At 40.8% G+C, this 19,119-nt stretch overlaps 1 protein-coding gene across 2 annotated transcripts in view; it reads right to left on the bottom strand.

Annotated features, from left to right (window-relative positions):
* ece2a (endothelin converting enzyme 2a) overlaps nucleotides 1-19,119 on the bottom strand; it is a 75,481-nt gene that overhangs the window by 27,507 nt on the left and 28,855 nt on the right. The gene's annotated exons all lie outside the window — the stretch shown is intronic.

Here is a 19,119-nt window from a genome sequence, read left to right on the forward strand (position 1 = left end):
GCCGGTTGTTTAGACATTAATGGCTGTATATTGAGTTATTTTGAGGGAAGAATAAATTTACACTGTTATATAAGCTGCACACAGACTACTTTTCATTGTGTCAAAGTGTCATTTTGTCAGTGTTGTCCCATGAAAAGATATACTTAAATATCTGCAGAAATGTGAGGGGTGTACTCACTTTTGTGATACACTGTATATATATATACAGTGTATCACAAAAGTGAGTACACCCCTCACATTTCTGCAAATATTTCATGAAACTTGGATATAACTTAGAGTAGTCAGTGTACAGCTTGTATAGCAGTGTAGATTTACTGTCTTCTGAAAATAACTCAACACACAGCCATTAATGTCTAAATAGCTGGCAACATAAGTGAGTACACCCCACAGTGAACATGTCCAAATTGTGCCCAAATGTGTCGTTGTCCCTCCCTGGTGTCATGTGTCAAGGTCCCAGGTGTAAATGGGGAGCAGGGCTGTTAAATTTGGTGTTTTGGGTACAATTCTCTCATACTGGCCACTGGATATTCAACATGGCACCTCATGGCAAAGAACCCTCTGAGGATGTGAGAAATAGAATTGTTGCTCTCCACAAAGATGGCCTGGGCTATAAGAAGATTGCTAACACCCTGAAACTGAGCTACAGCATGGTGGCCAAGGTCATACAGCGGTTTTCCAGGACAGGTTCCACTCGGAACAGGCTTCGCCAGGGTCGACCAAAGAAGTTGAGTCCACGTGTTCGGCGTCATATCCAGAGGTTAGCTTTAAAAAATAGACACATGAGTGCTGCCAGCATTGCTGCAGAGGTTGAAGACGTGGGAGGTCAGCCTGTCAGTGCTCAGACCATACACCGCACACGGCATCAACTCGGTCTGCATGGTCGTCATCCCAGAAGGAAGCTGACGCACAAGAAAGCCCGCAAACAGTTTGCTGAAAACAAGCAGTCCAAGAACATGGATTACTGGAATGCCCTGTGGTCTGACAAGACCAAGATAAACTTGTTTGGCTCAGATGGTGTCCAGCATGTGTGGCGGCGCCCTGGTGAGAAGTACCAAGACAACTGTATCTTGCCTACAGTCAAGCATGGTGGTGGTAGCATCATGGTCTTGGGCTGCATGAGTGTTGCTGGCACTGGGGAGCTGCAGTTCATTGAGGGAAACATGAATTCCAACATGTACTGTGACATTCTGAAACAGAGCATGATCCCCTCCCTTTGAAAACTGGGCCTCATGGCAGTTTTCCAACAGGATAACGACCACAAACACAACCTCCAAGATGACAACTGCCTTGCTGAGGAAGCTGAAGGTAAAGGTGATGGACTAAACCCAATTGAGCACCTGTGGCGCATCCTCAAGTGGAAGGTGGAGGAGTTCAAGGTGTCTAACATCCACCAGCTCCGTGATGTCATCATGGAGGAGTGGAAGATGATTCCAGTGGCAACCTGTGCAGCTCTGGTGAACTCCATGCCCAGGAGGGTTAAGGCAGTGCTAAATAATAATGGTGGTCACACAAAATATTGACACTTTGGGCACAATTTGGACATGTTCACTGTGGGGTGTACTCACTTATGTTGCCAGCCATTTAGACATTAATGGCTGTGTGTTGAGTTATTTTCAGAAGACAGTAAATCTACACTGCTATACAAGCTGTACACTGACTACTCTAAATTATATCCAAGTTTCATGTCTATAGTGTTGTCCCATGAAAAGATATAATGAAATATTTGCAGAAATGTGAGGGGTGTACTCACTTTTGTGATACACTGTATATACAACCCCTGGCAAAAATTATGGAATCACCACTCTTGGAAGATGTTCTGTCAATTGTTTAATTTTGTAGAAAAAAAATAAATCACAGACATGCCACAAAACTATCATTTTTCAAAATGTCAACCTTCTGGCATTAAGAAACAATAAAAAAAAGAAACAAATATAATAGTTGTGGTCAGTCACAATTGCTTTTTTTAGATCAAGTAGAGGAAAAAAATATGGAATCACTCAAATCTGAGGAAAAAATTATGGAATCACTCTGTAATTTGCAGTTTAAAAACAAAACATCTGCAGCAGATTAGATTTGCTAATTATCCTTCAGTTTAAAAAGAGTGCTTACACCTCGGAGAGCTGTTGCACAAAGCAGATTGTCATGAATCATGGTTCCAACACAAGATATGTCAGTTGAAACAAATGAGAGGATTATAAAACTCCTTCAAGAAGATAAATCATTGTGGAATGTCGCAAAAGATGTTGGTTGTTCCCAGTAAGCTGTGTTTAAAATCTGGACCAAGTACAAACAAAATGGGAAGGTTGTAAAAGGGAAGCATACTGGTAGACCAAGTAAGACATCAAAGCATCAAGATAGAAAACTTAAAGCAATATGTCTTGAAAACAGAAAATGCACAACAAAACAAATGAGAAACAAGTGGCCGGAAAGTGGAGTCAATGTCTGTGACTGAACTGTAAGAAATCACCTAAAAGAAATGGGATTTACATACAGAAAAGCCAAACAAAAGCCATCACTAACACCTAAAAAGAAAAGAACAAGGTTAAAGTAGGCTAAAGAAAAGCAATCGTGGACTGTGGGTGACTGGATAAAAGTGATCTTCAGTGATGAATCGCGAATCTGCATTGGGCAAGGTGATGATGCTGGAACTTTTGTTTGGTGTCTGTCCAATGAAATTTATGAAGATAACTGCCTAAAGAAAACATGTTAATTTCCACAGTTGTTGATGATATGGACCTGCATGTCGGGTAAAGGCACAGGGGAGATGGTCTTCAATAAATGCCAAAGTCCACATTGAAATTTTGGACGCTTTTCTTATTCCATCAGTTGAAAGGATGTTTGGTGATGATGACTTCATTTTTCAAGATGATAATGCATCTTGCCATAGGGCAAAGGACGTGAAAACTTTCCTTCAAGAAAACATATAATGTCAATGGCATGGCCTGCAAATAGTCCGGATCTCAATCCATTTGAAAATCTCTGGTGGAAATTGAAGAAAATGGTCAATGACAAGGTTCCAACCTGAAAAGCTGATCTGGCAACAGCAAGAGACAGTTGAAGGCAGATTGATGAAGAATACTGTTTGTCATTAGTTAACTCCATGCCTCATAGAGTTTAAACCATTATAAAAGCCAGAGGTGGTGCAACAAAGTAATAATGGTGCAGTGTTTTCTAATGATTCCATAATTTTTTCCTCTGATTTGAGTGATTCCATATTTTTTTCCTCTACTTGATCTAAAAAAAAGCAATTGTGACTGACCACAACTATTATATTTGTTTCTTTTTTTATTGTTTCTTAATGCCAGAGGGTTGACAGTTTGAGAAATGATAGTTTTGTGGCATGTCTGTGATTTATTTTTTTTCTACAAAATTAAACATTTGAAAGAACATCTTCCAAGAGTGGTGATTCCATAATTTTTGCCAGGGGTTGTATATATATATATATATATATATATATATATATATATATATATATAGTTGCGAAGCATTGAAGAGGATAAAGCATCTTTTTTTACTATATATTAGATATAACACACACACACACACACACATATATATATATATAAATATATATATATATATATATATATGGGTGTGTGTGTGTGTGTTATTATATCTAATATATAGTATATTAAGCTGCAAAAAGATGCTTTATCCTCTTCAATGTTTCGCAACTGTATTACCGTAAAACGGGTTTTAGGCGCGCAGTAAAACTTGTAGCGCAGTTAGCGCGAGTACAGTTTACAAATCCGAGGGTACGGATTACTAAACCGAGTGTACGGATTTTGTCTTCACATATTTTTTTTCCTTAGTGACCCCTAAGGGGCTCCGTACCTAAGGGGCTCCGTAGGAATCAAAGATGGTATACCGAATGTACTACCGTCATACCACCCAGCACTAATACACAGTTAATAAAAATTGACTACCTAACTGCTAACTAATGCTAACTAGTAAACTGGATTAACTGTGGTATTACCAAACCCAACTACGATTTATTAATTAAATATGTGACCACATAGGATATGTGACCACATAGGATATGTGATATTTGATATATGTGAATTATTTATTAATTAAATATGTGATACGCAGGATTTTCACCTTTACTTCCATTTCATATTTATATATTTTCTATAGTTTTTATATTGCACAAAACTGCACCTTCTTAAAATTACAATGTAAATTGCACATGCTAAATGTTTACAATGTTTTCTATGTTTACAGATATGAATGTGTGTGTTAGAGAGAGTGAGCTGTGTGAATAAGATTGTCTTTACTGTATTTTTCGTGCACTGCAAGCATCTGTGTAACCAAAAACAAATTCCTTGTATGTGTGAGCATACTTGGCCAATAAAGCCCGATTCTGATTCTGATTCTGATTCTGACATGGTCTACAACAGGGTTCCACCTAAGAACACTCGAGCAGTATTGATACTAACTCCAACTACTAACACATGTGTTATGCACACTTTCAATTCTATTTCCCCACTGTACCAGTAGGTAGTCTTGGAGTAAAGACAAATAATGACAAATTATAACGAATAGTGCCGAGAGGATTTATAAATCAGAGTTTGTTTGTTTGTTTATTAGGATTTTAACGTCATGTTTTACACTTTGGTTACATTCATGACAGGAACGGTAGTTACTCATTACACAAGGTTCATCAGTTCACACAAGGTTATATCGAACACAGTCTTGGACAATTTTGTATCTCCAATTCACCTCACTTGCATGTCTTTGGACTGTGGGAGGAAACCGGAGCACCCGGAGGAAACCCACGCGGACACAGGGAGAACATGCAAACTCCACACAGAAAGGACCCGGACCGCCCCACCTGGGAATCGAACCCAGGACCGTCTTGCTGTGAGGCAACAGTGCTACCCACTTAGCCACCCATAAATCAGAGTAACATAGACATACACTATATGGCCAAAAATATTTGGACACCTGTCCATGAGCTAGTTAATTTTATTGTGTGTTTTACAGGGGCTTTATTTTATTCAGGGTCACAGTGGGTTCAGGTGAGGAAGGAAACCAGAGCACCTGGAGGAAACAGGGATGCAGACACAGGTAGAACATGCAAACACAACCCACTGCCCATCTGCCCGTCTGTCTGTCTGTCTATCTATCTATACACTGATCAGCCATAACATTAAAACCACCTCCTTGTTTCTACATTCACTGTCCATTTTATCAGCTCCACTTACCATATAGAAGCACTTTGTAGTTCTACAATTACTGACTGTATTACATCTGTTTCGCTACATACTTTTTTAACCTGCTTTCATCCTGTTCGTCAATGGTCAGGACCCCCACAGGACCACTACAGAGCAGGTATTATTTAGGTGGTGGATCATTCTCAGCACTGCAGTGACACTGACATGGTGGTGGTGTGTTAGTGTGTGTTGTGCTGGTATGAGTGGATCAGACACAGCAGCGCTGCTGGAGTTTTTAAACACCGTGTCCACTCACTGTCCACTCTATTAGACACTCCTACCTAGTTGGTCCACCTTGTAGATGTAAAGTCAGAGACGATCGCTCATCTATTGCTGCTGTTTGAGTTGGTCATCTTCTAGACCTTTATCAGTGGTAACAGGACCCTGCCCACGGGGCGCTGTTGGCTGGGTATTTTATGATTGGTGGACTATTCTCAGTCCAGCAGTGACAGTGAGGTGTTTAAAAACTCCGTCAGCATTGTTGTGTCTTATCCACTGATACCAGCACAACACAAACTAACACACCACCACTATGTCATTGTCACTGCAGTGCTGAGAATGATCCACCACCTAAATAATACCTGTTCTGTGGTGGTCCTGGAAGAGTCCTGACCATTACAGAACAGCATGAATGGGAGCTAACAAAGCATGCAGAGAAAGTGAGTGTAAAAACAAGGAGGTAGTTTTAATGTTATTGCTGATCGATGCATATATACTGTATATTTGTACATAATAATCACAACTTTCACAGTATTATGTTCTACTTCGTCATTTTGCAAATTTGTGTCCCCATATTTCCACTTTAAATTGCTTCTATTTTCTATTACAACTGACATTTCCATTTTAATGTGACATTTTAAAATTTTCTACACTATTTACATTTAAAAACATTTATATTCTAGTGTCATTTTATTTCTCCAATTTTGTCTAATTACTAATGTGGCCGAGCAGTCACAAAAGCATTTAACAGCCAGTTGTTCTGTGTATGTGACTGTGTATGTGACAAATAAACTTTGATTTGATTTGGATGTAAACCATAATCAACTGATATTTTAAATTAATTCTCTTGAAGGCCAAATGCAAATGCAATCATGGGTATTCTATGGGTGCAAACATGTGCTTCAAATGTCAAAAAAGATTATTACAATTACAGGAAAACACTTGACTAATCAGCTGGAGAAAAAGCTTTGTAATTGTGTGTTTGGCGTGTTTTTATCTCTTTAATGAGATTTAATGTCTTGTCAGGACTTAGCTTTTTTCCTAAGAGAAAATTTATGTCACACTGGCAGCAAAAAAATATCAAAAATTTAATCTTAATAAAAAAAAAACAACACCTTTTTCCTCACTGTGTCCAAACATGATCATATTTTCTTTCTAACAGGATTCTGTAATCATTTGGGAACCAAGGACACCAATGTAGCTGTAAAAGCTACAAACTTAACACTTGTTTAACAGCCTGGGGTCTGTGTTGTCATTAATTGCAGGGCTGCTGCGACTGGTCGACCTAATCAATGACGTTGACGCATCAATATTTTAAATCGATGCATGTTTATAAATCATCTTTTTTAATTTCTACAACGTTTCCATTCATATAAGCGTTCATATGATTTCCCTCAGCACTATTTGTTGCGTACCACACAGCAGCACTAGCACGATGTTTTCACGTCTATATTGTTTTATTAAGCTTCTTAATCGCGAGATCTTGGAATACCGTATTTCTTAGCGAGTTCAGTTTAGGGCGTATTCACGTGAGAAGCAATACGCGCCGCACACTTTGCTGCGTTGGGCTCACGATTTTTGCGGGTTGCCGTGGCACTCAAAGCGCAAAGAGCTTCTCATGTGAACGCGCCGAGAATTTGAAGTAAGTTTTGAGTGAATGTGTGGGTTAGAATCTGAGCTCATTCTGTCGTTACTGTACGTTGGACTTAATAAGACGTGCCCACCTCTAACTATGTTATTTCTGCTATAAGTTTAAGCACTTTGTTTGTTGACTTTTGGTTTAGTGAGACCATGTCCAAAAATGCACATCAACAATAAGCGAGCAATCAAAGTTGTTTGTGTGCTGATGTGCAGCACAAAAGCAAGTAGGAAAAATAAATGAATCTGAGTGGTTTGGGCTACGCGACCAGCAGGGATTGTCTGTTCTGTAGTGAGTTGGAGGTTAATAAATATTTTTTGCAATGCAGCGTGGGTATTATGGTTTGGCGTGGACAATAGAATCACAAAATACTGTAATGCTACACTGCATACTATATTATGCCCCTGTCCCACGTTTTTACACTCCTCCCCCGGGTTTCCCCTCACCCCGTATCTTGTGTTCTCATTGGCTGTAGTTTGACGTAGCACTCGCTGCCACTCGCAACCTGCTTGCAACGCCTTTCACACTATACGATCGTGAGTCGGCGACAGTTCCAGATATTTAACATGCTAGATATTTTTCTTCACTCGCCGAGCACTCGGATCGAGTTGTTGAGTAGTTCACACACAGCGATCGAGAGCCGAGTTTCAATCCCCACATCTAGCAGCAACCAGTCGGCGAGCGAAAATCAGGGCAAAAATCGTGTAGTGTGAACTAAGCATTAATCGAATAAAATTCTAAATCTATGGAATCCCACATAGACAGATTGTGTTAGCATCCATACTTATAATATGTTTATTATCCGATTGTTGATATTGTACAGTTAAACTCTAATTCAATGATAAGTAAAATCATAGAACGCCAATACTCCCATTTTGAGGAACCCTTCAGATATTCAAGATTCTAACAAAGACGTTATTGATGAGATAATTTTTTCTGTTCTTTTCATAAAAAGTTGAGCCAATTTATGGCATCACATCACACATCTTCCATTCCAACCTGGCAATCCTCTTGTCGACTGATCACAGCAGTGTGCAAATAAGGTGACGTCATTGATACACGAGAGCAGGCAAATCAGGTGACGTCAGTGTCATCGTGAGACCCATTTTGCCATGCTGATGTCATCAACAAAGCAGCCCGGTTTAAAACGCCTCTCTTTTCATCTCTTTGTTTTTGTCTCCACCTCACTCCCGTTCACCTCACAAACAGGGATCGGTTACAGGACTGATTGGTAGTGGAGGGCACGACACGTGTTTGCTCCAGTTGAAATCCTGATCCAGTTTTCTGTTTAAGCACCAGTACCCTGCACATTATCATGCCTGTGTGACTGCTGTTCTGGAGAACTGAATGGCTAAAACATCACCTTTAACAACATTTAAAACCACTTAACACTATACAGACACCACTTAACACAATACGCTGCATTCAGACCGACAGAGATGCAACACAATGTGACAAAACAATTGGCTGTCATTCATTTGCAATAAAAGCTGGTGAATTGCCTGAGCAAACATTAGCGACATGCTGAAGCTGAGCAAACATTAGCAACGATGCAAAAAAGTAAAGCAAAGTTTAACTTTATGCAAATTAGAAGCGAAACAAAGCGGTGATTACCAATAGGAACTGAGGCTGCATTTGAAATCGTATACTTAAACAGTATGCACTAAATTGGAGGCAGTGCGCACTACTCGGCCGGTAAAGCAGTACGCTTTTTCAGTACGCAAGTGTGTATGTAGTATGCACACAACCTCGTACGTACTACGTCCACCATCTTACCAATGTCATGTGATGCCCGATGTCATATCGCCACATTTTTTAATGCATTTTTCTCCCCATTGTTCCTCCCGATTTAGCGCATCCAATTTGTCTTCCGCTGCTGACAGACTCCAGATTTGCATCCAAGGAGAGCACGCCGCTGCTCACGCCTTCTTTACACGTGTACAGCCCTCCTCTTCTCGTCCACGATTCCTGCACGGGCGTCTCTTCTGCCAATCAGGGTCCTTACACAGCGTATGAAGACCCACCCACCCACATATAGTCCGGTCCCCCCTCCTGCAGATACGGTGGCCAGTTGGGGCAAGACGTAGCCTAGTGGTTAAGGCACTGAACTAGTAATCAAAAGGTCGCTGGTTCAAGCCCCACTACTGCCAGGTTGCTGCTGTTGGGCCCTTGAGCAAGGCCCTTAACCCTCAATTGGTCAGACTGTATACTGTAACTGTTTGTTTGTTTTCAGCATTTAGCAGACGCCTTTATCCAAAGCGACTTACAGTAGTGTGACAGTATACAGTCTGAGCAATTGAGGGTTAAGGGCCATGCTCAAGGGCCTAGCAACAGCAACCTGGCCAGAGTGGGGCTTGAACCAGCGACCTTTTGATTACTAGTCCAGTACCTTAACCACTAGGCTACAACTGCCCTATGTAATGTAATGTAAGTCGCTTTGGATAATTGCGTTTGGATAAATGCGTAAGTCGCTTTGGATAAATGCTAAATGCCAAAAATGTAAATGTAAATGCTGCAGGCACTGCCAATTATGCCCGCCAGGTGGTGCCCAGCCGACCGGTGGCAACACTGAGCCTCGAACCCGGGAGTTCAGAAACTCGGAAACTGGGCGCCTAGTTATAACGATTTTAAAACCAGAAAAAAACATAACCTTATTCAGGGTTGTACTTAATTATAACGTTTTTTATTTTTGTCTTACTCTGCTTTCCACCATCTTTCTTCTTTGCAGCTCCAGTTGAATTATGGGATAGATTATCGGACCGCAAGTGTGCTGTTTGGATACTCAAAAATTGCTGCCCATGCAGTAGGTCATCCTTGTACTTTTCTCATACTGTTTAATGAATACTACATATTCTGACACACTACCAGCATTTGCGTACTGCTTAGTATGGAAGTACTGTTTAGATTTCAGACACAGCCTAGGAATCAAGAAGAGTGGTGTGTGCATTATCTACACCATTATCTATTATTAAGTGCAATTAATGACAACCCAGACCCCAGGCTGTTAAACAAGTGTTAAGTTAGCAATTTCCCTCCAAGATTTTCATTTTTAGCCGGAACACATCTGATTTGTGTTAACAACTGGGTTGCATCTGTATCTCATTTGTGATTAGAATGTTTTTTTTATACAGTTTTGGCATCAGTTGAACCATGGCAACCAAACGGCCACAGACAAAGATGAAGTTGCCGGTGTGAACACAGAGCGATGAGCGATCAGCTATTTGGGCGACAAGAGGCAAAAAGTCGCTGCCGGTCTGTACAGTGTCAGAAAAGGAGGGCTGGATGGTAAACGTCCTCCTGATTGCTGCAACATTGACTCCTACTGTCAGTTTAAGGCACTGGAACAGTTGGTGGAAGAAGACAGAGGGCGTAGATTGAGAAAGGGAATTGTACACGTGTTGTAGCGTGAATATTTTGGCCGGTATGAGAGTCGTACATGTGTCAGGTGTTGCAAGAGCAGTATGGATTTGGAAATAAATGGACATAAATTCTAGAAAAGGGAATTTACAATTATCACAAACATCAAACAACACACAATGACACGTTAATGTAGTACAGAAAGGAATAAAAAGGATGTGGGGGTGATGTATTATGTAGAGCAACATATATATACCAAAATATACACAACTACATGGTAGTCATACCTAATATACAACCAAAAATACAATAATATTTTTAAAGAAGTTTATCAAACTCCCATTAACAAAATTTAACTGATAAGTAAACTGTCCAACTTTCAGTACTAGTCATTTTAATTCTTTTACTTCTAGTATAATTAGACTGTATGTCCCCCTCCCATTGGGCAAAAAATACAGAACCATCAAGTCACGCACCACTCAGGAACAGCTTCTTTCCTAGAAATAAATCATTGAATTTAGGTGTTCCAATCACTTCCATGGCTACAGGTGTATAAAACCAAGCACCTAGGCATGCAGACTGCTTCTACAAACATTTGTGAAAGAATGGGTCGCTCTCAGGAGCTCAGTGAAATCCAGCGTGGTACCGTGATAGGATGCCATCTGTGCAACAAGTCCAGTGGTGAAATTTCCTCACTACTAAATATTCCACAGCCACCGGTCAGTGGTATTATAACAAAGTGGAAGCGATTGGGAACAACAGCAACTCAGACACGAAGTGGTAGCCACGTGAAATGACAGAGCGGGGTCAGCGGATGCTGAGGCGCATAGTGCACAGAGGTCGCCAACTTTCTGCAGAGTCAATCGCTACAGACCTCCAAACTTCATGTGGCCCTCAGATTAGCTCAAGAACAGTGTGTAGAGAGCTTTATGAAATGGGTTTCCATGGCCGAGCAGCTGCATCCAAGCCTTACATCACCAAGCGCAATGCAAAATGTCGGATGCAGTGGTGTAAAGCACACCGCCACTGGACTCAGAGCAGTGGAGACATGTTCTCTGGAGAGACGAATCACGCTTCTCCTTCTGGCAATCTGATGGACGAGTCTGGGTTTGGCAGAACGGTACTTGTCTGACTGCATTGTGCCAAGTGTAAAGTTTGGTGGAGGGGGGATTATGGTGTAGGGTTGTGTTGCTCAGCTGAACTCACAAATGCGCTTCTGGAAGAATGGTCAAAAATTCCCATAAACACATTCCTAAACTCCTAAGCCTTCCCAGAAGAGTTAAAGCTGTTATAGCTGCAAAGGATGGGCCATCATCATATTAAACCCTATTGATTAAGAATGGGATGTCACTCAAGTTCATACGCGTGTGAAAGCATAAGAGCGAATACTTTTGGCAATATAGTGTACATATATTATATATTGTTGGTGGTCTTACTGGCGCCGCCACTGTATAAACACAATGACAAAAAAGTATTACCTTATTTACTGACTAAAATCTAAGTTTCTACAGGATCAACTCCGTGATCAAATAAAATCTATAACATTTAAGAATACAGACATTACAGACAAATATCGCTCTAAATACGGTCATAAACCCATTGCTAAATCTTCAGGGCTCCATTTAACCACAATAGGAGCTATTCTTTTTACTCAAGGGACAACTCACCTGTGCCTAGGGAAAGATGAATGTCACTCAAGACAAATGGAAGGTCATTTGGCCATTAGCTGCGGCCGGCATGTAACTGGAGCGGAAAAAGGACCCAACACACACAAAAACAAGTTCTAAACAGCTGAAATGGAACAAAACAAAGACAGGAAAATCTAGCACTGTGTCTGATTCAACTGGGCTTAAATTCCAACAATGTACAAACGAGGCTTTTATAGAAATTATTTATATTCAATTTCTATTTTATTGATGCATTTCCTCCCCATTCAGCGTAGTCAATTTGTCTTCCGCTGCTATGGGATCCCTGATTGCAGTCAAGGTGGTTATATTGCTGCTCACGCCTCCTCCGACCCGTGTGCAGCAATTAGTGGAACCTTTTTTTACCCATGCATTCTGCACAGGTGCCTCTCTATTTACTAATCAGGGTCCTTACACAGCGTTCGAAGACTCCTCCCACATATTCCGGTCATCCCACCCTAGCAGAAACGTGTCTGCTGCAGGCACTGCCGAACCGAGGAGTTCAGAATCTCAGCACTGGTGTGCTAGCGGAACATCCCGCTGCGCCACCTGGGCACTAGATTCAATTTCAATGCAATTAGCAATTACCATTTTTGTGTATGTATGTATGTATGGTTTGTGTAAATCCTATTCATTCAAATTATTCTTCAGGCCACACGAGGATGAAGGTCCTTGCTGAGTCTGGTTTATCTTCTCTTAAAGTTTCTTCCTGTAATTTTAAGGGAGTTTTTCTCGGCTTGCTCAACAGGGGTTTTTGGTCTGTCGGTTCTGGATTCTGTGAAGTTGTTTTGAGACAGTGTCTATTGTAAAAAGTGCTATACAAATAAACTTGACTTGACTTCAGTTGTGTAGTAGTAAATTTGATAATATTATGTAAAGGGGCGGTTCTTTTTTCACATGGGTAATAAAGGTTTTGGATAACAGTCAGAAAACATGTGGTTTAACCTACTGTTACTTTATGTAGCATTATGATTTGTTTAATGGACTAAAATACAACGAGACAAATATGCATTAAAAGACAGAATGGGGGTACAAACTGTATTGTATTCTGTAGCACACCAGTCTGAAAACAAGAAAATATATGTACATTGTTTTTTTAAAGATGCATCAATTTCAAATTTCTTTTCTTTGTTAACATATGACTGATTCTGATTTTTTTCTTTCCAAGAATTATAAATGACAGCATACATAAACACCTTTGTTCTTCTACTTTTAGTAAAAACTCCAGCAACACTAACACACCACCACCATGTCAGTATCACTGCAGTACTGAGAATGATCCACCAACTAAATAATACCTGCTCTGTCGTGGTCCTGTGGGGGTCCTGACCATTAAAGAACAACATAAAAGGGTTCTATATGGTAAAGTCACTGGCCAATCAATAGGTGCATCCTTAACTTTTACCAATTACAAAGCTACACCGAGGAGGTGAATAGCATTTGGTGAATAGTAGCACCTGACAAGTGTACGTCTGTGCATGTGTCACCTGAGATGGTGACACACTGAGGACAATGCCATGTCTGACTTCAGGGACAAATGGCCATTTATAGCTGGCTACTATTACACACACATCACTCAATTAACCTACCGTCTACCGTTACACTAAATAAAACAAAGCACAATGTAACACACCCTCTCAAACACAAACACAGGGATTCAAACTCAAATATCCAAAAAATGGCCAAAAATAGAAATAAATCAAAAGTTTGTCCCATCCACTAATAGCTGAACTTTATTCATCAATAGTGATGGGCTGTGCACCTGTTTGAATGAAGCCTTAAACCAGATCTTTCATTGCTCTATTTAAAGCAAATAACAATATTTTAGATTTTGTGACCCGCAGTCACAGAGTTCAGGCACACAATAAGACATACTAGACATTTTAAATCTTAAAGAATATGGGTAAATCCCTATTTAATTCACGACAGAGAAATTCGCGTCACAAACCGTAAAATAAGCCGTTTAAGTGTCTTACATTTACTGGTTGAGGGGAGCTAGCAATCCTACGGCAATTCAGTTAGTAATCAGTAGGTTAAAATGTTCAAGATGTTGAAAGCTAAGGCAGCTAAAAACACTACTCAGATAACTGAGTTTGGAAAACTCTCAACCAATTCTGGGGCCCAGGGGGATGGGGTTGGTGGAGGGGGGTATGGGGTTGGGTGTCAAAACACGGACGAGAATTTTCGAACAAGCCTCGTACCATCGCTGGATGTTCAAGGTTTACATTCAACTATTAAGGTGGACTGTGCTGTGTATTGTACCTTCTATTTATTCTAACATTCCATTATGAGTGCTATTTACTGCCTGCTCTGAAATGTGGCACTTTTCTTTAAAAATCTGTTTTTAAATACGAGGTTTGTAAAATTAAAATTTTTCGGTGAACTTAGTGGGGCCCAATATATAGGTATACACTGATCAGCCATAACATTAAAACCACCTCCTTGTTTCTACACTCACTGTCCATTTTATCAGTTCCACTTCCCATATAGGAGCACTTTGTAGTTCTACAATTACTAACTGTAGTTCATCTGTTTCTCTGCATGCTTTGTTAGCCCCCTTTCATGCTGTTCTTCAATGGTCAGGACCCCCACAGGACCACCACAGAGTAGTGGTGGATTATTCTCAGCACTGCAGTGACACTGACATGGTGGTGGTGTGTTAGTGTGTGTTGTGCTGGTTTGAATGGATAAGACACACAAGCGCTGATGGAGTTTTAAAACACCTCACTGTCACTGCTGGACTGAGAATAGTCCACCAACCAAAAATATCCAGCCAACAGCACCCCGTGGGCAGCGTTCCTGTGACCACTGATGAAGGTGTAAAAATGACCAACTCAAACAGCAGCAATAGATGAGCGATCGTCTCTGACTTTACATCTACAAGGTGGACCAACTAGGTAGGAGTGTCTAATAGAGTGGACAGTGAGTGGACACGGTATTTAAAAACTCCAGCAGCGCTGCTGTGTCTGATCCACTCATACCAGCACAACACACACTAACACACCACCACCATGTCATTGTCACTGCAGTGCTGAGAATGATCCAACACCTAAATAATACCTGCTCTGTGGTGGTCCTGTGGGGGTCCTGACCATTGCAGTATGTAGAGAAACAAATGGACTACAGCCAGTAATTGTAGAACTACAAAGTGCTCCTATATGGTAAGTGGAGCTGATAAAATGAACAGTGAGTGTAGAAACAAGGAGGTGGTTTTAATGTTATGGCTGATCGGTGTAGGTAGCATAAAAGATATAACCTCTAAGCGGGTTGTGTCACCCAACCCATTGGTTTGAATGGCCTGAGGCTAACTCTGTTAGCTTGGTAAGCTAAACAAGAGTGTATAACAATATGCCTTTTAAAGTGTAATGTCAGTTTAAATTTTCTCTGGCATTGGGCAGCAAGGCAGCTCACTAGGTTTTGAGACAGACCCTAAATACGCCAAGTGTTAATTGAAAAATCCATGAAGGTTAAACTGAGGGTTTGTTTGCCATCACATACACTGAGGTCTTTAATTAAAGAGATAAAATAAGTATTGAGTTAAATTAAGTTCGGACTTTTGGTCCGGCCCTCTACAACATTCCCAGTTTCTCATGTGGCCCCTTGCAAAATGTAATTGCTCACCCCTGCTTTAGGTATAACCATACTCTAAGCAATGCCAGAAGAGATGTACTCTCATTTACCCTCTGCCCTTTCCTGGTTGGAGATATTAAAAAAAAATAATTAAATAAATACAGCACAGCTATATAAAATGTTAAACTCAGAGCAGAGAGAGAGAAAACAAAGAAGAGGTTTGTCCATAAGATTAGGAAATAAAGAGATTAGAATAGATTAGGCGTCTACCCATTGTCCCCTGGGACAATCTAGGACGAGCAGACAAACACCACATGCTATTATAGTTTAATCGTTAGTGAAGTGCATATAGTAGCAGGAACAGAACAGATGACTTGGCATTAATTACCAATTTTGCAGTCCCTCTGTGGCTATAACAGCCACCGCTCCTGTGGGAAGGCTTGTGGAAATCTATGCCCATTTAAATGTAGCATGTGTAAGTCCAGGCACTGGTCATCCCATAGGTGTTTAATAGGGCTGAGGTCAGGACGTCTTAAAAGGTCAGAAGTTTCTCGACAGCATACACATAAAACCATGTTTTTTTTTTTTTTACAAACATTAGGAATATATACAGTGTATCACAAAAGTGAGTACACCCCTCACATTTCTGCAGATATTTAAGTATATCTTTTCATGGGACAACACTGACAAAATGACACTTTGACACAATGAAAAGTAGTCTGTGTGCAGCTTATATAACAGTGTAAATTTATTCTTCCCTCAAAATAACTCAATATACAGCCATTAATGTCTAAACCATCGGCAACAAAAGTGAGTACACCCCTAAGAGACTACACCCCTAAATGTCCAAATTGAGCACTGCTTGTCATTTTCCCTCCAAAATGTCATGTGATTTGTTAGTGTTACTAGGTCTCAAGTGTGCATAGGGAGCAGGTGTGTTCAATTTAGTAGTACAGCTCTCACACTCTCTCATACTGGTCACTGAAAGGTCCAACATGGCACCTCATGGCAAAGAACTCTCTGAGGATCTTAAAAGACGAATTGTTGCGCTACATGAAGATGGCCAAGGCTACAAGAAGATTGCCAACACCCTGAAACTGAGCTGCAGCACAGTGGCCAAGATCATCCAGCGTTTTAAAAGAGCAGGGTCCACTCAGAACAGACCTCGCGTTGGTCGTCCAAAGAAGCTGAGTGCACGTGCTCAGCGTCACATCCAACTGCTGTCTTTGAAAGATAGGCGCAGGAGTGCTGTCAGCATTGCTGCAGAGATTGAAAAGGTGGGGGGTCAGCCTGTCAGTGCTCAGACCATACGCCGCACACTACATCAAATTGGTCTGCATGGCTGTCACCCCAGAAGGAAGCCTCTTCTGAAGTCTCTACACAAGAAAGCCCGCAAACAGTTTGCTGAAGACATGTCAACAAAGGACATGGATTACTGGAACCATGTCCTATGGTCTGATGAGACCAAGATAAATTTTTTTGGTTCAGATGGTCTCAAGCATGTGTGGCGGCAATCAGGTGAGGAGTACAAAGATAAGTGTGTCATGCCTACAGTCAAGCATGGTGGTGGGAATGCCATGGTCTGGGGCTGCATGAGTGCAGCAGGTGTTGGGGAGTTACATTTCATTGAGGGACACATGAACTCCAATATGTACTGTGAAATACTGAAGCAGAGCATGATCCCCTCCCTCCGGAAACTGGGTCGCAGGGCAGTGTTCCAGCATGATAATGACCCCAAACACACCTCGACCACTGCTTTATTGAAGAGGCTGCGGGTAAAGGTGATGGACTGGCCAAGCATGTCTCCAGACCTAAACCCAATAGAACATCTTTGGGGCATCCTCAAGCGGAAGGTGGAGGAGCGCAAAGTCTCGAATATCCGCCAGCTCCGTGATGTCGTCATGGAGGAGTGGAAAAGCATTCCAGTGGCAACCTGTGAAGCTCTGGTAAACTCCATGCCCAGGAGAGTTAAGGCAGTTCTGGGAAATAATGGTGGCCACACAAAATATTGACACTTCAGGAACCTTCACTAAGGGGTGTACTCACTTTTGTTGCCGGTGGTTTAGACATTAATGGCTGTATATTGAGTTATTTTGAGGGAAGAATAAATTTACACTGTTATATAAGCTGCACACAGACTACTTTTTATTGTGTCAAAGTGTCATTTTGTCAGTGTTGTCCCATGAAAAGATATACTTAAATATTTGCAGAAATGTGAGGGGTGTACTTACTTTTGTGATACACTATATATGTATATATACTGTATATATACAAACCCCCTCTAACACATGTCAAATCACAGCTTCTGCAAAAGGAGATTGTGTTTCTTTGGACACCATGCCAGGTCGGTGGATCTCCTTCGACTCTAGCGCATTAGATACCTGCGCCACCCAAGTGCCCCCAATGGCTAGGCTGATTCTGCCCTCCCTTCCAGACATTAACCAACCATGTTCATGCAGACCCACCACCAGCCAAAAGCACCATGAGATCAAAATGTGGGATCTCTAATTCCTAAAATTGTCCAAACTTTACTAATATTACTGTACTAGACCAGGAGTCCATTCGATCAGTTGAGTTTCTTGCTTTCTTTAAATGATGGCACAATGTTTTGCAAAAACTGACACAAAATTTCACTCTGCACTTACTTATGTGAATAGAAACTCTAGAAACTCTTTATTCTAAAAATCTAACCAGCCAATTTGGCATCAACAACAATGCCACCATTTAAATCTGTATCCTATTACAATATTTGACTGGACAACACAAGTTGGAATGTTCACAATTATCTAAAAATAAAATAATAATGCAGTGTTCCTTACATTTACTTTGACTTTTATTTAATTGCAAACAGTTTGAACCCAAGATATTTCATGTTTTGTCTGCTCAACTTCATTTCATTTGTTAATATACCTCCATTCCTGCATTTCAGGCCTGCAACACATTCCAAAAAAAGTTGGGACAGGGTTAATTTAGGGCTAGTAATGAGGTGAAAAAACTAAATCATGATGTGATTCCAAACAGGTGATGTCAACAGGTGATTGTAATCATGGTTTGGTACAAAAGCAGCATCCAGGAAAGGCGTATTTGATGAGCAAAGATGACCAGAGGATCTCCAGTTTGTCAACAAATGCGTGAGAAAATTATTAAAATGTTTAAAAACAATGTACCTCAAAGAAAGATTGGAAGGACCATCCAGACTGTTATCAGCAACAAGTCCAAAAGCCAGGGTCTGTCATGGTATGGGATTGTGTCAGTGCCCTTGGCAAAGGTCATTCACACTTCTGTGATGGCAGCATTAATGCAGAAAAGTACATTGAGATCTTAGAGCAACATATGCTGCCTTCAAGACGTCATCTTTTCCAGGGACGTCCATGTATTTTTCAACAAGGCAATGCAAAACCACATGCTGAACACATTACAAAGGCATGACTGT

Source organism: Trichomycterus rosablanca, chromosome 25 (genome assembly GCF_030014385.1).
Source record: "Trichomycterus rosablanca isolate fTriRos1 chromosome 25, fTriRos1.hap1, whole genome shotgun sequence".
Lineage (NCBI taxonomy): Eukaryota > Metazoa > Chordata > Actinopteri > Siluriformes > Trichomycteridae > Trichomycterus > Trichomycterus rosablanca.